This window comes from Triticum dicoccoides, chromosome 3B (genome assembly GCF_002162155.2).
Source record: "Triticum dicoccoides isolate Atlit2015 ecotype Zavitan chromosome 3B, WEW_v2.0, whole genome shotgun sequence".
Taxonomy (NCBI): domain Eukaryota; kingdom Viridiplantae; phylum Streptophyta; class Magnoliopsida; order Poales; family Poaceae; genus Triticum; species Triticum dicoccoides.
Window position 1 is genome coordinate 100,386,503 of NC_041385.1, and position 14,509 is coordinate 100,401,011.

Consider the following 14,509-nt stretch of genomic DNA (forward strand, 5'->3'; position numbering starts at 1 on the left):
CAGGTGACAACCTGGTAATACTTCCGAGAAGATCTTCGGAAAATCATGAACCACCGATATGTTACTAAGCTCGAGAACAATCTTGCTTTTCAGGGCAAGATGATATGATCAAATGAGCGAGGACTTGACAAATCCTAACTCATCAATCAAAGAGTGCACCAGGAAATAAGGACTAGGTAGCACGATCAATCTTAGAATGGTGATTCAATAACCAACATACTAAGAATAAGATTATTGTCCATTAACTACCAAGCAATGGGGTTGCTAGGAGTATTGAGTTCACACATCATGATTCACTTGTCGGCACTCCGGCTGCAACAACACGGAACCGAGGAATGAAAAAGGATGGCGAGAAGTATCACTATGTCAAGAATTCACAAAAGGTTGTGCAATTCTCATGAAATTCCTGTCATAAAGAAGGTAATACTTCAGGGTAGAGCAGACCAGAAGCTGGATTGTAACTTGATCTGCGGAACACAACTACTTTGACCCAATCCTAAATATGGATGAGGTACTGGAGTTTGTTTCTCCTATTCATTCTGAAATAGAATGGCTTGGCGGACCACAAGGGTAATAGGCATCGACGAACGAATGCACGCATACTCTTGACTATCAATTGATAGACGAGGGTCAGAAGACAACTAAAGAGGGACAACTGAAAGGAACATACGATTATCTGAGTTGTGGATGCATGGTTTAGCATGTCGAACGAATTCCACATATTTCTTCCGGATAACCCATGCAGAAAGGTAGAACTGGCAGAGTCACAATCTAGAATCGGGAACCCATCGAGAGCACTCTGATTGTGATCTTTCGATCAGCGAGGAACATCTGCCATAAGCGGTTCATAGTATTTGGAAGAAAGGAATACCACGAACATCGAGGACTAATGCAAAGGTTACTAATAGCCTAAAGGAACGAGCAAAACTATCAACATGAAGCAAGTAGGGTGAATCTCGGGTTCAAAACCCAGGGATAGAATACCTACTACTAAATGGCATCACGGGATGCTTTCGATAATGATGGCCAGAGTCATCACACTGGAACATAAATCATGGCTAGACTACTAGATGATCCCCTGAGACACCTAGGGTCATAATAGTAACTCCAACATAATGTCAAGGCAATAGAATACCTCAACTCAACAATTAGTGTGATTGAGCTGGCATAAAGGAACATCGAAACCAGAGGGAAAGGATTTTGCAAATGCATCAGACTATTTAGAAACCTGGAATGACTCGGACAGCATAACGGCTGTAAATGCTCAGAAAAGATTTGAGACATTCACAAAAATGGTGGCATAACCACTCAGAAGCACAATATCAAGGTTTGGAGATCAACAATTAACATACAGAAGATAGTAGGAGCTGAACTGAGGCTTAAAACCAACAATCTTATAAGTCTACTGATTAGCAACACGTGATCCTAATAGAAAGAAGAGATAGCCTAGTTCTTAATCCCCGTAGAAGAGAAGATGATGACTCAGATCAGAAGGCCATGAGGTATAGGGAGTAAAAAAAAGAGCCTTACGTTCCATCCCACAATCAATTCCCTTATATAACTAAAGAATTTCTAGACTCAACTTCGACCAGTTTGGCTTGGTAAACCTACAGGCAGTCAAGCTCTGATACCAACACTGTCAGGACCCCGACTCAATGCCACACCGATCTAGCATGTAACACATCATATCACTTTGCGGCCTCACGCACGGTATTCCCACGGGTGCCACCTTACCTGGCCCGGGACCGTTTGCGCCTTTTGGCTCACGTATATGATAGTGTCGCTAGCATCCATATGACAAAGAACCCGGGCTGACATGGCTAGTCGTGAACCCAAACTGGCACTAACTTACAGGGACAGGCATCCATGACCCAACATCGAACGTGTCGGTCATTAGCGAGTGAATCCAGGCTGTAGCACTGGGCTAGCAGGACTCCGGTGAACCGGGCTGTAGCGGGCTAACAGGACTCCGGTATTCATCGCGTGACATTTCCCCGAAGGGACAGACACAGGAACGAAGAAGGACACATGCCGGCCAGCCTAAGTGTTCCGGAGCAGTAGCAAGCTACCATGGCTCGGTGGAAACACTAGGAGACATTTCCCGGTAAGAGAGGCTACTAAAGATAAACAACTAGATAGTCAGATCCCACACATACCAAGCATTTCAATAACATACACACAATATGCTCGATATGTGCAATACAACATGGCATCACAAAATGACTCTACGACTCAAGTAGTTTATTCAATAGGCTCCGAGGAGCGGGACATTACAAACACGGGTCTCATGACCCAACAATCAGAGCATACAAGTCAAAGCACAAACGGAAGCTATCATGTCTGAGTACAGACATCTATAAATGAAAAAGGTTAAGAAGCCTGACTATCTACCAGATCCTGCCGAGGGCACAAGATCGTAGCTGAGGTAACAAGCTAAACGTCGAAGTCCAAGCGGAACTACTAGTGAGACTGAAGTCTCTCTGCAAAAACATAAAATAGGCAAACATGAGTACAAATGTACCCAGCAAGACTTACATCAGAACTATCTACATATGCATCATTATCAACAAGGGGGTGGAGGGGTTGACTGCAGCAAGCCAGCTTTGACTCGGTGGCTATCCTGAACTACGACTGCAAGTAACTCTTTTGAGGTGGCGCACACGAGTCCACATATTCACCAACCAATACACCACTATGGATCCGCTCCCGTCTCCCTACGAGAACGCCATCCATAGCACTCACGCTTATCTTGCGTATTTTAGAGTATCCACTTTCACTTGTCTATGAACTATGCAAGGGGTCCAAGTTTCCATATCCGAGGAATCCGGCTATTCGAATAGATAATGATAACCCTGCAGGGGTGTACTTCTTCACACACGCTTTCGCCACTTATCGCCCTGTACACGTCATGTACCTCGGCAACCTTCAAGCGGAAGCCGGGCGAGTGAGTCGGCCACGACCTGACTAACCGAACAAGTCTCTAGTCCAGGTTTATCGCCTATTCGGGTTCCATCCGCAAGGAGATCCGGCCGGGGTGTCGCTTACGGCCCCAAACGATGTGTGCAGGGTTCCCAAGCCCACCAACCGGGTGCCACTTGGTACACCGGGCCACTGTGCCTAGTCTGTCCCAAGCCCACCTGTACCGGGTGCCACTTGGTAGACTACTAACACTACCTACAAACACCAGAAACTAGTTGCAACTCCTGGACAGAGATCATGTTGATTAATAAGTCGAGAGGGGCACTTAAGCATTCCAATGTGTGGTAGTAGCTGGTCATGGATCACAAACACAGAACTCAGTTCCTGAGGACGGCTGCAATGAGACAACCCACCATGTACTCCTACATGGCCTCCCACCGCTACCTTTACCAAATCGTGTTCACACACTTAGCTCACACACAGTAGGACATGTTCACACGCCTCTGATTCATCCCCTATAAATCAGACCTGACTCAACTCTAAGCAGTAGCAGGCATGACAAACAAGCATGAATGAGTAGGCACAACAGGGCTCAAACAACTCCTACTCATGCTAGTGGGTTTCATCTATTTACTGTGGAATGACAGGTCATGCAAAGGATAGAGGGGTTCAGCTACCGCAGCAAGTAACAGTTGAATCGTTGTTGTCCTAATGCAGTAATAGAGAGCAGGAGCGAGAGAGTGGGATTTTATCGGAATGAACAAGGGGGTTTTGCTTGCCTGGCACTTCTGAAGATAGCATTGAGTCTTCATCGGTGTCAACGATCACATCATCGGAATCGCGTCTATCGAGAGGGGACAATTACCGGCAAATACAGAAAAACACGATCAATGCAATGCACAATATGATGCATGCTATGACATGGCAAAAATGAATGTGTTTTGAGCTAATGCAACTAAAACCAGATTAAATGAAGTTGGTTTGAATCCAAGATTCAAATTCAAACTCCATATGTGATTATTTAAATGCCATTTATTTGTTTTGTCCAAAACAGAGGACAAACATTGTTCAAACATGCATGAAAATGGTACATATGGATTCCTTGAATTTTTCTGATAATTTTTCATATATAATTTATTTAATTTGGAGTTACGGTTAATTTTCTATGATTTTTAGAAGTTTTAGCTATTTTCTGGATTTTCTGATTTATTTTAAATCCAGAAAATCATTTAATGCGTCAGCATGACATCACCTTGACGTCATCAGGTCAACAGGGCAGGTTCAGGTCAAACCTGACCAGTGGGGTCCACTGGTCAGTGACTGGGGCTGATTAGTGTCGCTGACATGTGGGCCCAGTCAACAGCCACGTCAGCTTAGTCAAAGCTGACGCGTGGGGCCACTAGGATTAGTTAAAAACTAAGCAGAAACTAATCTAGGATTAATTAGTAGGTGGGGCCCTGCTGTCAGTGTCACAGGGTTAATTAGCAGGGTCAAATCCTGGGTCAGTGGGGTCAAACCCACCGGCGACATGACGCCGGCGAGGCCCGAGACGGCGGCGCGAGCCGGAAACGCGCTACAGGGCACGGGCGAGGCTGTGCTTGGGCTCGTTGGAGAGCCCTTGCTGGTGCGTATCGAATGGTGGTGGTGGCCGTGCCTGTGGTGGCCGGTACCGACGACGGCGAACTCGTGAGCGGCGGCCGGAGTTCGGCCAACGGCGGTTTAGGCGATGCAGGGCGCTAGGGGAGGCGTTGGTGCGTGCTACGTGCTCCTGGTGAGGTGTGGAGCACGATGGTGTGCCCGGCTTCGAGCCACAGTAGCTCTGGCCACGACGGCGACGAGGCACGGCGGCGGCGAGCTTCGGCCGTGGTGGAAGATGGAGCTAGGGGACGAAATCAGGTGCGGGGAGTGAGGGGAAGAGAAGAGGAGCTCACGGGGAGTCGGACGAGACGCTGGGTGGGCTCGGGGACGTCCTGTCGGCGGCGAATCGAACGGCAGTGATTGCCGGCCGTGGCGATGAAGATGGCGGTGATGGCGTGGCTACAGGGCTCCGGGTGTTGCTTGGAGGGGTGGGGAGGAAGAGTAGGTCGAGGCAGAGCTTTGGGAGGCGTCGGGGAGGCTAGGGGTGGCCGGTGGCCATGGGTACGGCGACGATGACGGCGAGCTCCGCTCGGTGGTGTGCGCGAGAGGGAAGCAGAGGAGGGAATGGGGTCCAGGGGGGGAGAGGAGAGGTGCAGGGGGCGAGGGGGAGTGCGTGGCGTCTCCGGGCATCGAGGAGGGAGGCAACCAGGCAGGAGGTGGCCAGGGGGGGAAGCAGGAGGTGGCCGAGGCCTCTCGGGCGCGCGCCACGCCTCGCCTCTGTTCGTCCTCCTGGCAGAGGAGGAAGAGGACAAGGGGGAGGAGGTGGGTTGGGCCGGCTGGGCCGGCCAGATGGAGCTGGGCCAGGCTCTGGTGGGCTGCACGGTAAGGCCAGGTAACTTTGCTCTTTTTATTTTTTTCTCTCTGTTTTTTTTATTTAATTCTTTTGCCACTGTTTTGAATTAAAAATAATAATTCAAACAATGCCAAAGCTCCTCTGAATATTTTATATTGCTAGATGGACTTTTCCAAAAGCTTATAAAATATTTCTGGGGGTATTTGAAATTATATTCTAATTATATGAATATAATTCAAATTCAAATAGCTAATGAATTAAATCCAAAGTCCAAAAAATAATTCCTTAAAAATGTTCAATATTTTGGTTGGGACCAGAACCGTTACCAAAAATCATCAAACATTTAAAAAGGGCATTTTTGGAGCAATGAATGAGACTTCCAGGGTTTTTGCCCCTCTTTTATTTAAGTTTTTGAGGCTTCCAAAATTCCTCAGTTCAAGTTTCGAAAATATAGACATGATGCACACATGAATCTAGCCTAGAGCACTACCAGCAGCTAGGGATGTGACACGCGTCCCATCTTCTGTTCAAAAAAGCCAAAAACAAGTGCATCCCAGACCGAAACATGGTTCTCCCCCTCCCCCCCACCCACCCGTTCGATTCCCCATTCGTATTCCGGGCATAAAAAGTACCTCTCCACCAGCTGCGAAACCCCGGCGTCCTCCGTCCGCCACCCCATCCCACAACCGCCGCCCTCCTGCATCACGTCGGAGCCGATACACCAACGTCGTCGCCTGTCAGTGTCAAAACTGGCGGATCTCGGGTAGGGGGTCCCGGACTGTGCCTCTAAGGCTAATGGTAACAGGAGGCAGGGGACACGATGTTTTACCCAAGTTCGGGCCCTCTCGATGGAGGTAATACCCTACTTCCTGCTTGATTGATCTTGATGATATGAGTATTACAAGATTTGATCTACCACGAGATCGTAGAGGCTAAACCCTAGAAGCTAGCCTATGATTATGATTGTTGTTGTACTACGAACTAAACCCTCCGGTTTATATAGACACCTGATGGGGCTAGGGTTACACAGAGTCGGTTACAGAGAAGGAGATCTACATATCCGAATTGCCAAGCATGCCTTCCACGCAAAGGAGAGTCCCACCCGGACACGGGACGAAGTCTTCAATCTTGTATCTTCATAGTCCAACAGTCCAGCCAAAGTATATAGTCCGGCTATCCGAGGCCCCTTAATCCAGGACTCCCTAAGTAGCCCCTGAACCAGGCTTCAATGACGATGTTTCCGATGCGCAAATTGTCTTCGGCATTGCAAGGAGGGTTCCTTCTTTGAATACTCCACAGAAGATTTAGAACACGAGAATCGTGTCCGGCTCTGCAAAATAAATTCCACGTACCACCATAGAGAGCACAATATTCCACAAATCTAATCTGCTGACGGCTTTTCATAGCGTGACGTCACACCACGGCCCGATCTTTATTCGAACTGTTTTTCATAGCTAGCTACTGCACATAATGCGAGGAGGTTTCCTTGACACGTCTTGTCGAAGCAGAGATCGTGCCCCCTTATCACGGGATTCTCATCAATACGGGCATAGGTTACCCAACCGTGCCATCAATCGTGGCGCTCGGGGAATAAGAGATTTTAACGGGCAAGTGGGGAGGCGCATAGTTTCTACCGCCTTTATAAAGAGATAGGGATTCTCCTCTTTCACCCACGCCTGCTTCCTTCTTCGCTCATCCATTCTCGCACGCTCGAACTCTAGTGCCCCAGTTCTCACCTTCTCCGTACAGCCAAACATGTCCGGAGCAGGAGGCAAGTGGATGGCCTCCTCCGTCACGGAGGAGAACATTACGAAGCTTCGGCCGGCCGGATACTTGGACGCAGACATCGCACACCGGCTCCCGGACGCATGGCAGATCATTCCGACTCCGAGATCCCACGAGAGGGTTGTGTTCCTCACCCACTTCGTCCACGGACTAGGATTCCCTCTCCACCCATTTGTTTGCGGGCTCATGTTTTATTACGGGCTGGATTTTCATGATCTGGCCCCTAATTTCATCCTCAACATCTCGGCGTTTATCGTCGTGTGCGAGGCTTTCCTCCGCATCAGGCCCAACTTTGGCCTGTGGCTGAAGATCTTCAACGTGAAGCCAAACATTGTGGACGGTCAGCAGGCGGAGTGCAGAGGCTCCATGAGGGCAAGATGCCCAGCGTCACTGGCTCGAAGGTTCCTATGTGGAGACCATGAAGGGATGGCAATCGGGGTGGTTCTACATCACCGAGCCACGCGACGCCAACTGGGTGGCGGCCCCTGAATTCCGATCCAGCATCCCCATGCGGCTCACCTCCTGGAAAAGGAAGGGCCTACCCTGGGGAGCGCCTGCCGAGCTGACCGGACTCCAGAACTGCGTCAAAAATATGATAACCCATAATATCAAGCTTGTCAACGTGGTCCAGGTCATGCTATTTCGTCGGATCCTCCCGTGTCAAAGATAGGCATTCAACCTGTGGGAGTTTTCTGCGGCCCAACACCAGACACTACAAGAGCTCTTCGACACGACGCACAAAGACATCTGGAAGGTGTTGTTCAAGGCCAGCAAAGTTCCTCCTCCCACCACCGAGGACCGCGGACTCAGCGCCATGCCCCATGCCAATTCGGTAAGCATTCTACATTTCGCAAGATGTGCCTCTCCTGGTATATTTGTGGGGGGAACTTACGCCACCATACTGATTTAACAGGATTATGTGGCGACGGCGGAGCGTATCGACAGTCCGGCTCTGTTGCCTGAAGATCCAGCAACCGCCCTCCTGACGGAGAAGCTGGTTCCGGCGCCCTATGAGGTGCCGGAGAAGAAGGCCAAGAAGAAGGCCATGGGGACCACGAAAATTCTCTGGCGCAAAGTGGTGTCGAATTCATCGTCTGAAGACACCTAGGCGCACTCCTCCAACGATAATGAGGAGGAGGAAGAGGAAAACCCTCTCCCCCAAACCGAGGGGGAGAAGAAGTGGAAGGCCGCCACTTTCGGGGAGGACGAAGGGTCCAAGAAGGGAAGGAACCTCCCTCCGGACCACTCCACAACCGCCGCCTACAGCGAGGAGGAGTGGCTACCCACGGCCAAGCCCATGGCGAAGTCGTAAGTATTCGGATGCCATAATACCTCTTGCATGTTTTAGCTTTATGGCTTCTTATTATGTCAAGATATGTTCGTGCAGTCCGTCCAAGGCCCACATCGACTCATCCTCCTCGGATGGGTCCTTGAGTTCGTCGGAGATGAACAACTTATTTGCTCCCGACGGCCTCCACTCTCTGGCCCGCGGACGACACCGGAGTGTTGTCTCAGAGGATACCAGGCTCATGAGGGGGAAGATCCCCATGGATTCTGTTGAGGGGGATCGCAGCAGGCTAGGCCCCCAGCGGGATACTGCGCTGGAATGTCTAGTGGTTCCCGATTCAAGGAGGCAGCCCCCCGCCAAGGGGGGCGAGCTGCCTGTGTCGATGACATCTGTCCATCCAAAGGCATCAGATAACTTGGTGGAAGCGCTTCAGAGCGCTTCTCTTGATGAAGGACACCGTACTCTTATGAGTATGGTGATTGCGAAGGTTCAGTCCGCCAAAAGTGGATTGACCGAAGCTTGTGCCAGCTTCTTGACAGGCTTTGAGGTAAGTAATTTGAATTATGAGAAAGTATCACAGTATAGACAGTAGCCCCTGATGCTCTATTTGGTGTTCGGGAAGAAAAGCCGAACAGAGGATCAAATATTATCCCCAGGAGACTAATCATATTATGTCTATGTGAATAAGTAGGCATCGCTGCTGGCCGCCGCCGCTGCCACTGCGGAGGTCTCCGTACTGAGGCAGAACCTGGGGCGGGCCGAAGAAGAGCTCGGCCTCGTGAAGAGGCAGCTCGAGGAGAACAAAGGTAAGTAATACCCCATCTGAATGTTACATAAAGGAAAAATCGTTGATGCTAACAAAAGCACGGTGAATTTTACTTGGGGCCACGACCGAAGTGGTGGCCTTTAAGAAGGCTGTGACACTCCAAAATTTTAATTTGGTTTTTATCAAAAACCTTGTGGTTTTTGAAAAGAGGCCATTTATTTTTTTCAGAAAAACCTTCCTCTTAAAAACTTCCTTTGCTTTGGCAAGGATTTTATTTTTTTCAAACTTTGGTGTTTGATCTTTTGAAACTTCTTCTCTATTGGTTCCCTCTCAAATTTATCTTGGGAGTTTAATCTTTTCCTTTTAAAAAGAAACTCTATGAAAAACTTGCGATTTTCATATCTTGAAAACCACCCATGACATTGCATTTTGCCCATGTGGTAAAACCCCTCCAAAACCTCCCCTCCTCCTTGTGATCAACCTAAATCCTCTGTCCCAACTAATCCAAGCAAGTTTTGGTTTTTATTCTCATTATTTTTCCTCTCAAATCATTTCTGAAAATTATTTGGAGCCTGAGTGATTTTCAAAGCAAGTACCACTTTGCCTTTGAGTTTTTATCCCAAACCAACCCTCCTGGATAGTCCTTTGTACCCACAACCCAGAACCATCTTGATCCACTCCTCCTCTTTTCAATTTTTTCAAAATTCAGTCTCTGTAAGTTTGGACCAGATTTGCCTTATTTGATGAAATTCATATCTACACTGCTCCAAAAATTCCACCAAAATTCAGGCAGCCTATTTGAGCAATGAGAAGCCACTCCACCAAAAATCAGCTCAAGGAAAAATCCCCAGAGGCCAAATTCATTCTGTCGAACACCTGAGCTGCACTGTTCCTTTCCAAGTTCAGAAAGTTCAGAGATTCAGTTATTTTTTTCCTTCGTCAGACTCGGTCACGCGGCCACAGTGCGCCCTGGCGCGTTGCATGCAGCCTCTTCTCCCTGGCCAGCACCCCACACGCACGCTTGGCCGATTCCTGGCGTCGGTAGCAACGAGCCTCGCCGGTGTTGGAAGCTTCTGCGGTGGCTGCACCTTCCGTGGCGGCCAACAAGGGCCCGAGCCCTCTCGCCACGCCACCCGGCGCCGCCCAACACACCCTGGCTCTCCGCGTGTCTCCACGTGGAACCGTCGCCGTGGCCCGGCAAGCACGGAACGTGCTCCCTGCCGCCGACGGGCCGCGCCACCCCCGTTCCGTCGAGCTCGCCCATAGCACCAAATCCCAGCCCGTTTAGCACCTAAATGGAACCGGTGGACCTCAACGACGATGCCCAAGCCCCTAATCCCACTTCACATCCACAGCACCGCCGTAATCACTCGCCGGAGACCCCTGTTCACGGCAACCGCCTCGGGCCGCCTATAAAAAGGGCCCCCGAGCTCACCCTCGTGCACGCATCATCACCACTCCTCACCAACGCCCCGCTAGGCCACTAGGAGGACCTCGAGGAGGTCTCCTCTCCCAACTCCGGCCGCCCCGATCCGCCTCGGCCTCCACCGCGATTCGCTCCGGTGAGGCCATCTCCGGCGCCCAAACCCCGTCCATTACCCCCTCTAGCTACCAGAAGCCTAACCCCCTCTTCAATTTGATGTTCGCAGCTCTCTCCGACAAAGTCCGCAACCACCCGAGCCGCCATCCGCCGGAGCCAGGCTCGCCGTCGACGTGGTACTCGCCGGCGACCACCACCACCACCAACCGACGAGGAATGGTGCCCTGAACACGGAGGTACCCTCCGATCCCCCTGCCTCGCCGTGGATCGCCGCCGGCGACCATCGCGGCTCTCGGGCGCCGACGAGCTTCGTTCCCCCCCCCCTTTTGAAAGTTCAAACCTGACAGGCGGGACCCGCTGTCAGCCTCTCTGTCCTTTCTAAACGAAGCGTTTTCTGAAAACGCCTTCTGCCAAATGCACTTTCCCCTATGGGCTGGCGTAGTTTCTGCCGAAGCGTTTTCTGTTTTTATAAGCTAGCCCCTAGAAATCTTCTGTTTCATTACAGATGAGTCCCTGGACAAAAACCCTTATAACTTTTAAATAGAAAAGTATTTTTGATTGATTCTTTTTCTGTTCTCTTTAAAATTTGATCTAGTTTTTTATCAGATTTATTTGAAAAATATTTGGAATACATTTTGTGCACCCCTTGGTATTTACGATAGCGCACATATTTTCTTTATACCGTAGATACTGAAGGAGGTGACGGAGCCGCGAACTTCACCGAGCTAGGCTCCGACTACTCTGAACCAGGCAGGCATGTTTGAACTTTTGATATGATGAGTGTCTTGGCATGTTTTGCATTTAGTTAGTTTCATGGCATGTTGAGAAGCATATCGATGAACGTTATTTTATGCAATAATGAGGTAAGTGAGTTCGATGATCCATAAGTGGATGGATGTGAGTATGAATGGCCATGTGTTGGCATGAGGATGGGTAAGATGGCAGTGTCGTAGCATGCCAGTGTTATGCCAGACTATGTGACTTCAGTGTCAAACAGTATCGGTTCAGTTCCTCTCATTTCCTTCCCTGTACTACCACATGTTTTCCGCAAGGAATATGGTTTAGTAAGTTGAAAACCGCTTTTCTGGTACACACCAAAAGGAGAGGCCGTGATGATGGTTCCATGGCCCTGGATTAAAGCCAGTCATCTGGTCAGGGGGCATGGGTGTTTCCGGTTGGGACCGAGAGGGGGGCACCCCTTAGAGCGCGCGTATATAAATTTGATCCCATGCTATTCGAGATTGTGATCTCCCCGTCTCAAAAGTTTTTCTTGGACGATGTCTAGGGTGATTCCTAGCATCGAGAGGTAGGATGGGTGTGTACTGGTTAGCTGTGTTTTCTTCCGAAATACTGTAAACGGAACTAGTCCTTCGTGACTACGGAAATCCGTTGGCTGTGGGAAAAATTTTGTACAAACTCTGCAGAGTCATATATCCCTCCAAATCATCTATTCCCTGTCCTAGATCGATATTATCTTATCCTAATCAAATGTCAGTTTTGATGGCAGAGACTCCGGTGAATCGCATGAGTGCTAAGTCCGGTTAAATGATTATTCCTGTGAATGGACTAACCCATTTATTCTCATAAATTGAATGTTTATTATGAGTATTATTTACTTGTGAATAAAAGCCCTTTCTGCGATGTCGCTCAGACGTCCGACTGTGGCATTGTTGTATTTTACTTTCTTTTCAAGCCCTTCCTGTGATGTCGCCCCGACGTTCGACTGTGGCATTTCTTTTAAAGCCCTTTCTGTGATGTCGCCCCGACGTCCGACTGTGGCCTTTCTTTTAAAGCCCTTTCTATGATGTCGCCCCGACGTCCGACTGTGGTATTTCTTTTAAAGCCCTTTATGTGGTGTCTCTAAGACGCCCGACTGTGGCATCATTTCCTTATATTTAATTATTCACCTTTCGAGGTGTCGCTTCAGACACCCGATCGGTAGTTATTTATGTTTTGTTGGGATTTCAGGCGGACTACCGCCGTTTCCCTTTTACTTACCTTGTTATGCTAATTTTTGAATGTACATTGGTGAATTATTCATGACGCATCCATGCATGCATTTGTTATATCTTACATCTGAATTGTCTTGCGAGTACTTTCAAAGTACTCACTGGCTTGTTGATTTGGCCAGATGCTGACGAAGGCGATCTCATGGATGAAGAGTTTGATAGCGAGTCCGACACCTAGAGGAGTCCCAGTCAGTCTCGTGCGACCCTGGTTTTGGTCACTGTTTTATATCCGCTTCTGCTACTAAATAAATTCATCGACCCTCACCTCGACGCTCGATGAGATGACAGACTTAGAGTCTTGTATTTCTCTCCCTGCTGTGTTTCTCCACCACCGCCCTATCCTCGAGTCAGTAGTATGCCTCCACACCACTGTGCCATGTCCGCCTTTATGTATAATTATTGGCGTGCTTGTAATAATTTGGTTGAGCAACCGTAGTTCGACCCTGTAATATATTTTATGCTACTGGCTTATTGTATCAAGAATTTGTCTACCAGTCACGAGGATTTCTCTCATACTGGACTCAAAAGATTGGTTTCTCAATAAATATTTTTATTGGAAAACCGGTCGTGACAAGCTTGGTACCAGAGCCAGGCTGACTGTAGAAAGCCACTAGGTGCGATCGCTAATTGGTTATTAGCATGATAGAGCTAATTTATATTTTTACAATTGTAGTCATTTTCCGTCAGTCAGCATAAATTTATGATCTGACCATGCAGAATTTTTGCCTACATTTGTAGATGGCCGACAACAGCTGCAAGTCTCAGACCTTCGCCAACGTGCCCGATGGGTTCGTCAAGCTTCTTTCCTTCATCGTTCAGGTTGCCATGGGGCCATCTGTGCGCCCAGTTTTCACACTCTGCCAGCACCGAGTCAACGACAGTCTGACCATGCACCAGGCCGCGGTGCAGTTCAAGGGAGGACGTGGTGAGTTACGCCGCTTCTGGTTCATGTGAAGAGCCATGCCTACGGAGAGGCATGCTATGCAGATGGCAGCCCGCGAGGCGATAGCTCGTCTCAGGGATGTCCTCCCCGTGATGAAGACTCGTCGTTACCGTTATCTTCCGTGCCATGTGCCTTACACCTGTCACTATGCATACTCCTGCTCCAGAGGAGAACGAGACGAGGCTTTTGAGATGCTCATTGAGTATCTCCGGGCCATGGAGGCAGCCTTCGACAACCTGGTGGACGACTTCGTAGCTACCCGCATGGACTCAGTTCATGGCTGTGCTGCCAACAGGAGGGAGCTCCTACCCATCGCACCGCCACTGACTTTTGTCTCGTCCTCAACATCTTATACGCCTACTCGTCGCCTGCCTTCTACCGAAGAATTCAACCAAGTCATTGCACCCACTCCAGCGCGCACTGCACCACCCTTCGCGCCCACTCCTGTATGTGTTGCTCCGCCCCTGGCAACCGCTCCGTCCACTCTGCGCAACACTACACGTATGGAGCCCATTAGCGAGGAGGAAGTCGAGTCCCCAACCTCGCTACGCCTCGCCCTAGGCAGGGCAAAGGAGGTCGTCAACATCTCTGCCTGAGTACGCTTAGCTGCCATGTAATGTACCGCTTTGTAAGATATGTACATAGGTTGGGAGAAGTAGCCTATTTGCGCATCATGTAGGATCTGGAGAAGTGCACTAGCCTAAATAACATGTCAGGATTATGTACGCATATCCTGAGTGATGTATTGTATAATTACCGCCCGCGTGTAAGATATGTAATGAGCAGTCCTTCTCCGTGCGCAAGTCGATTTGTTTTTCTTAAGTAAGC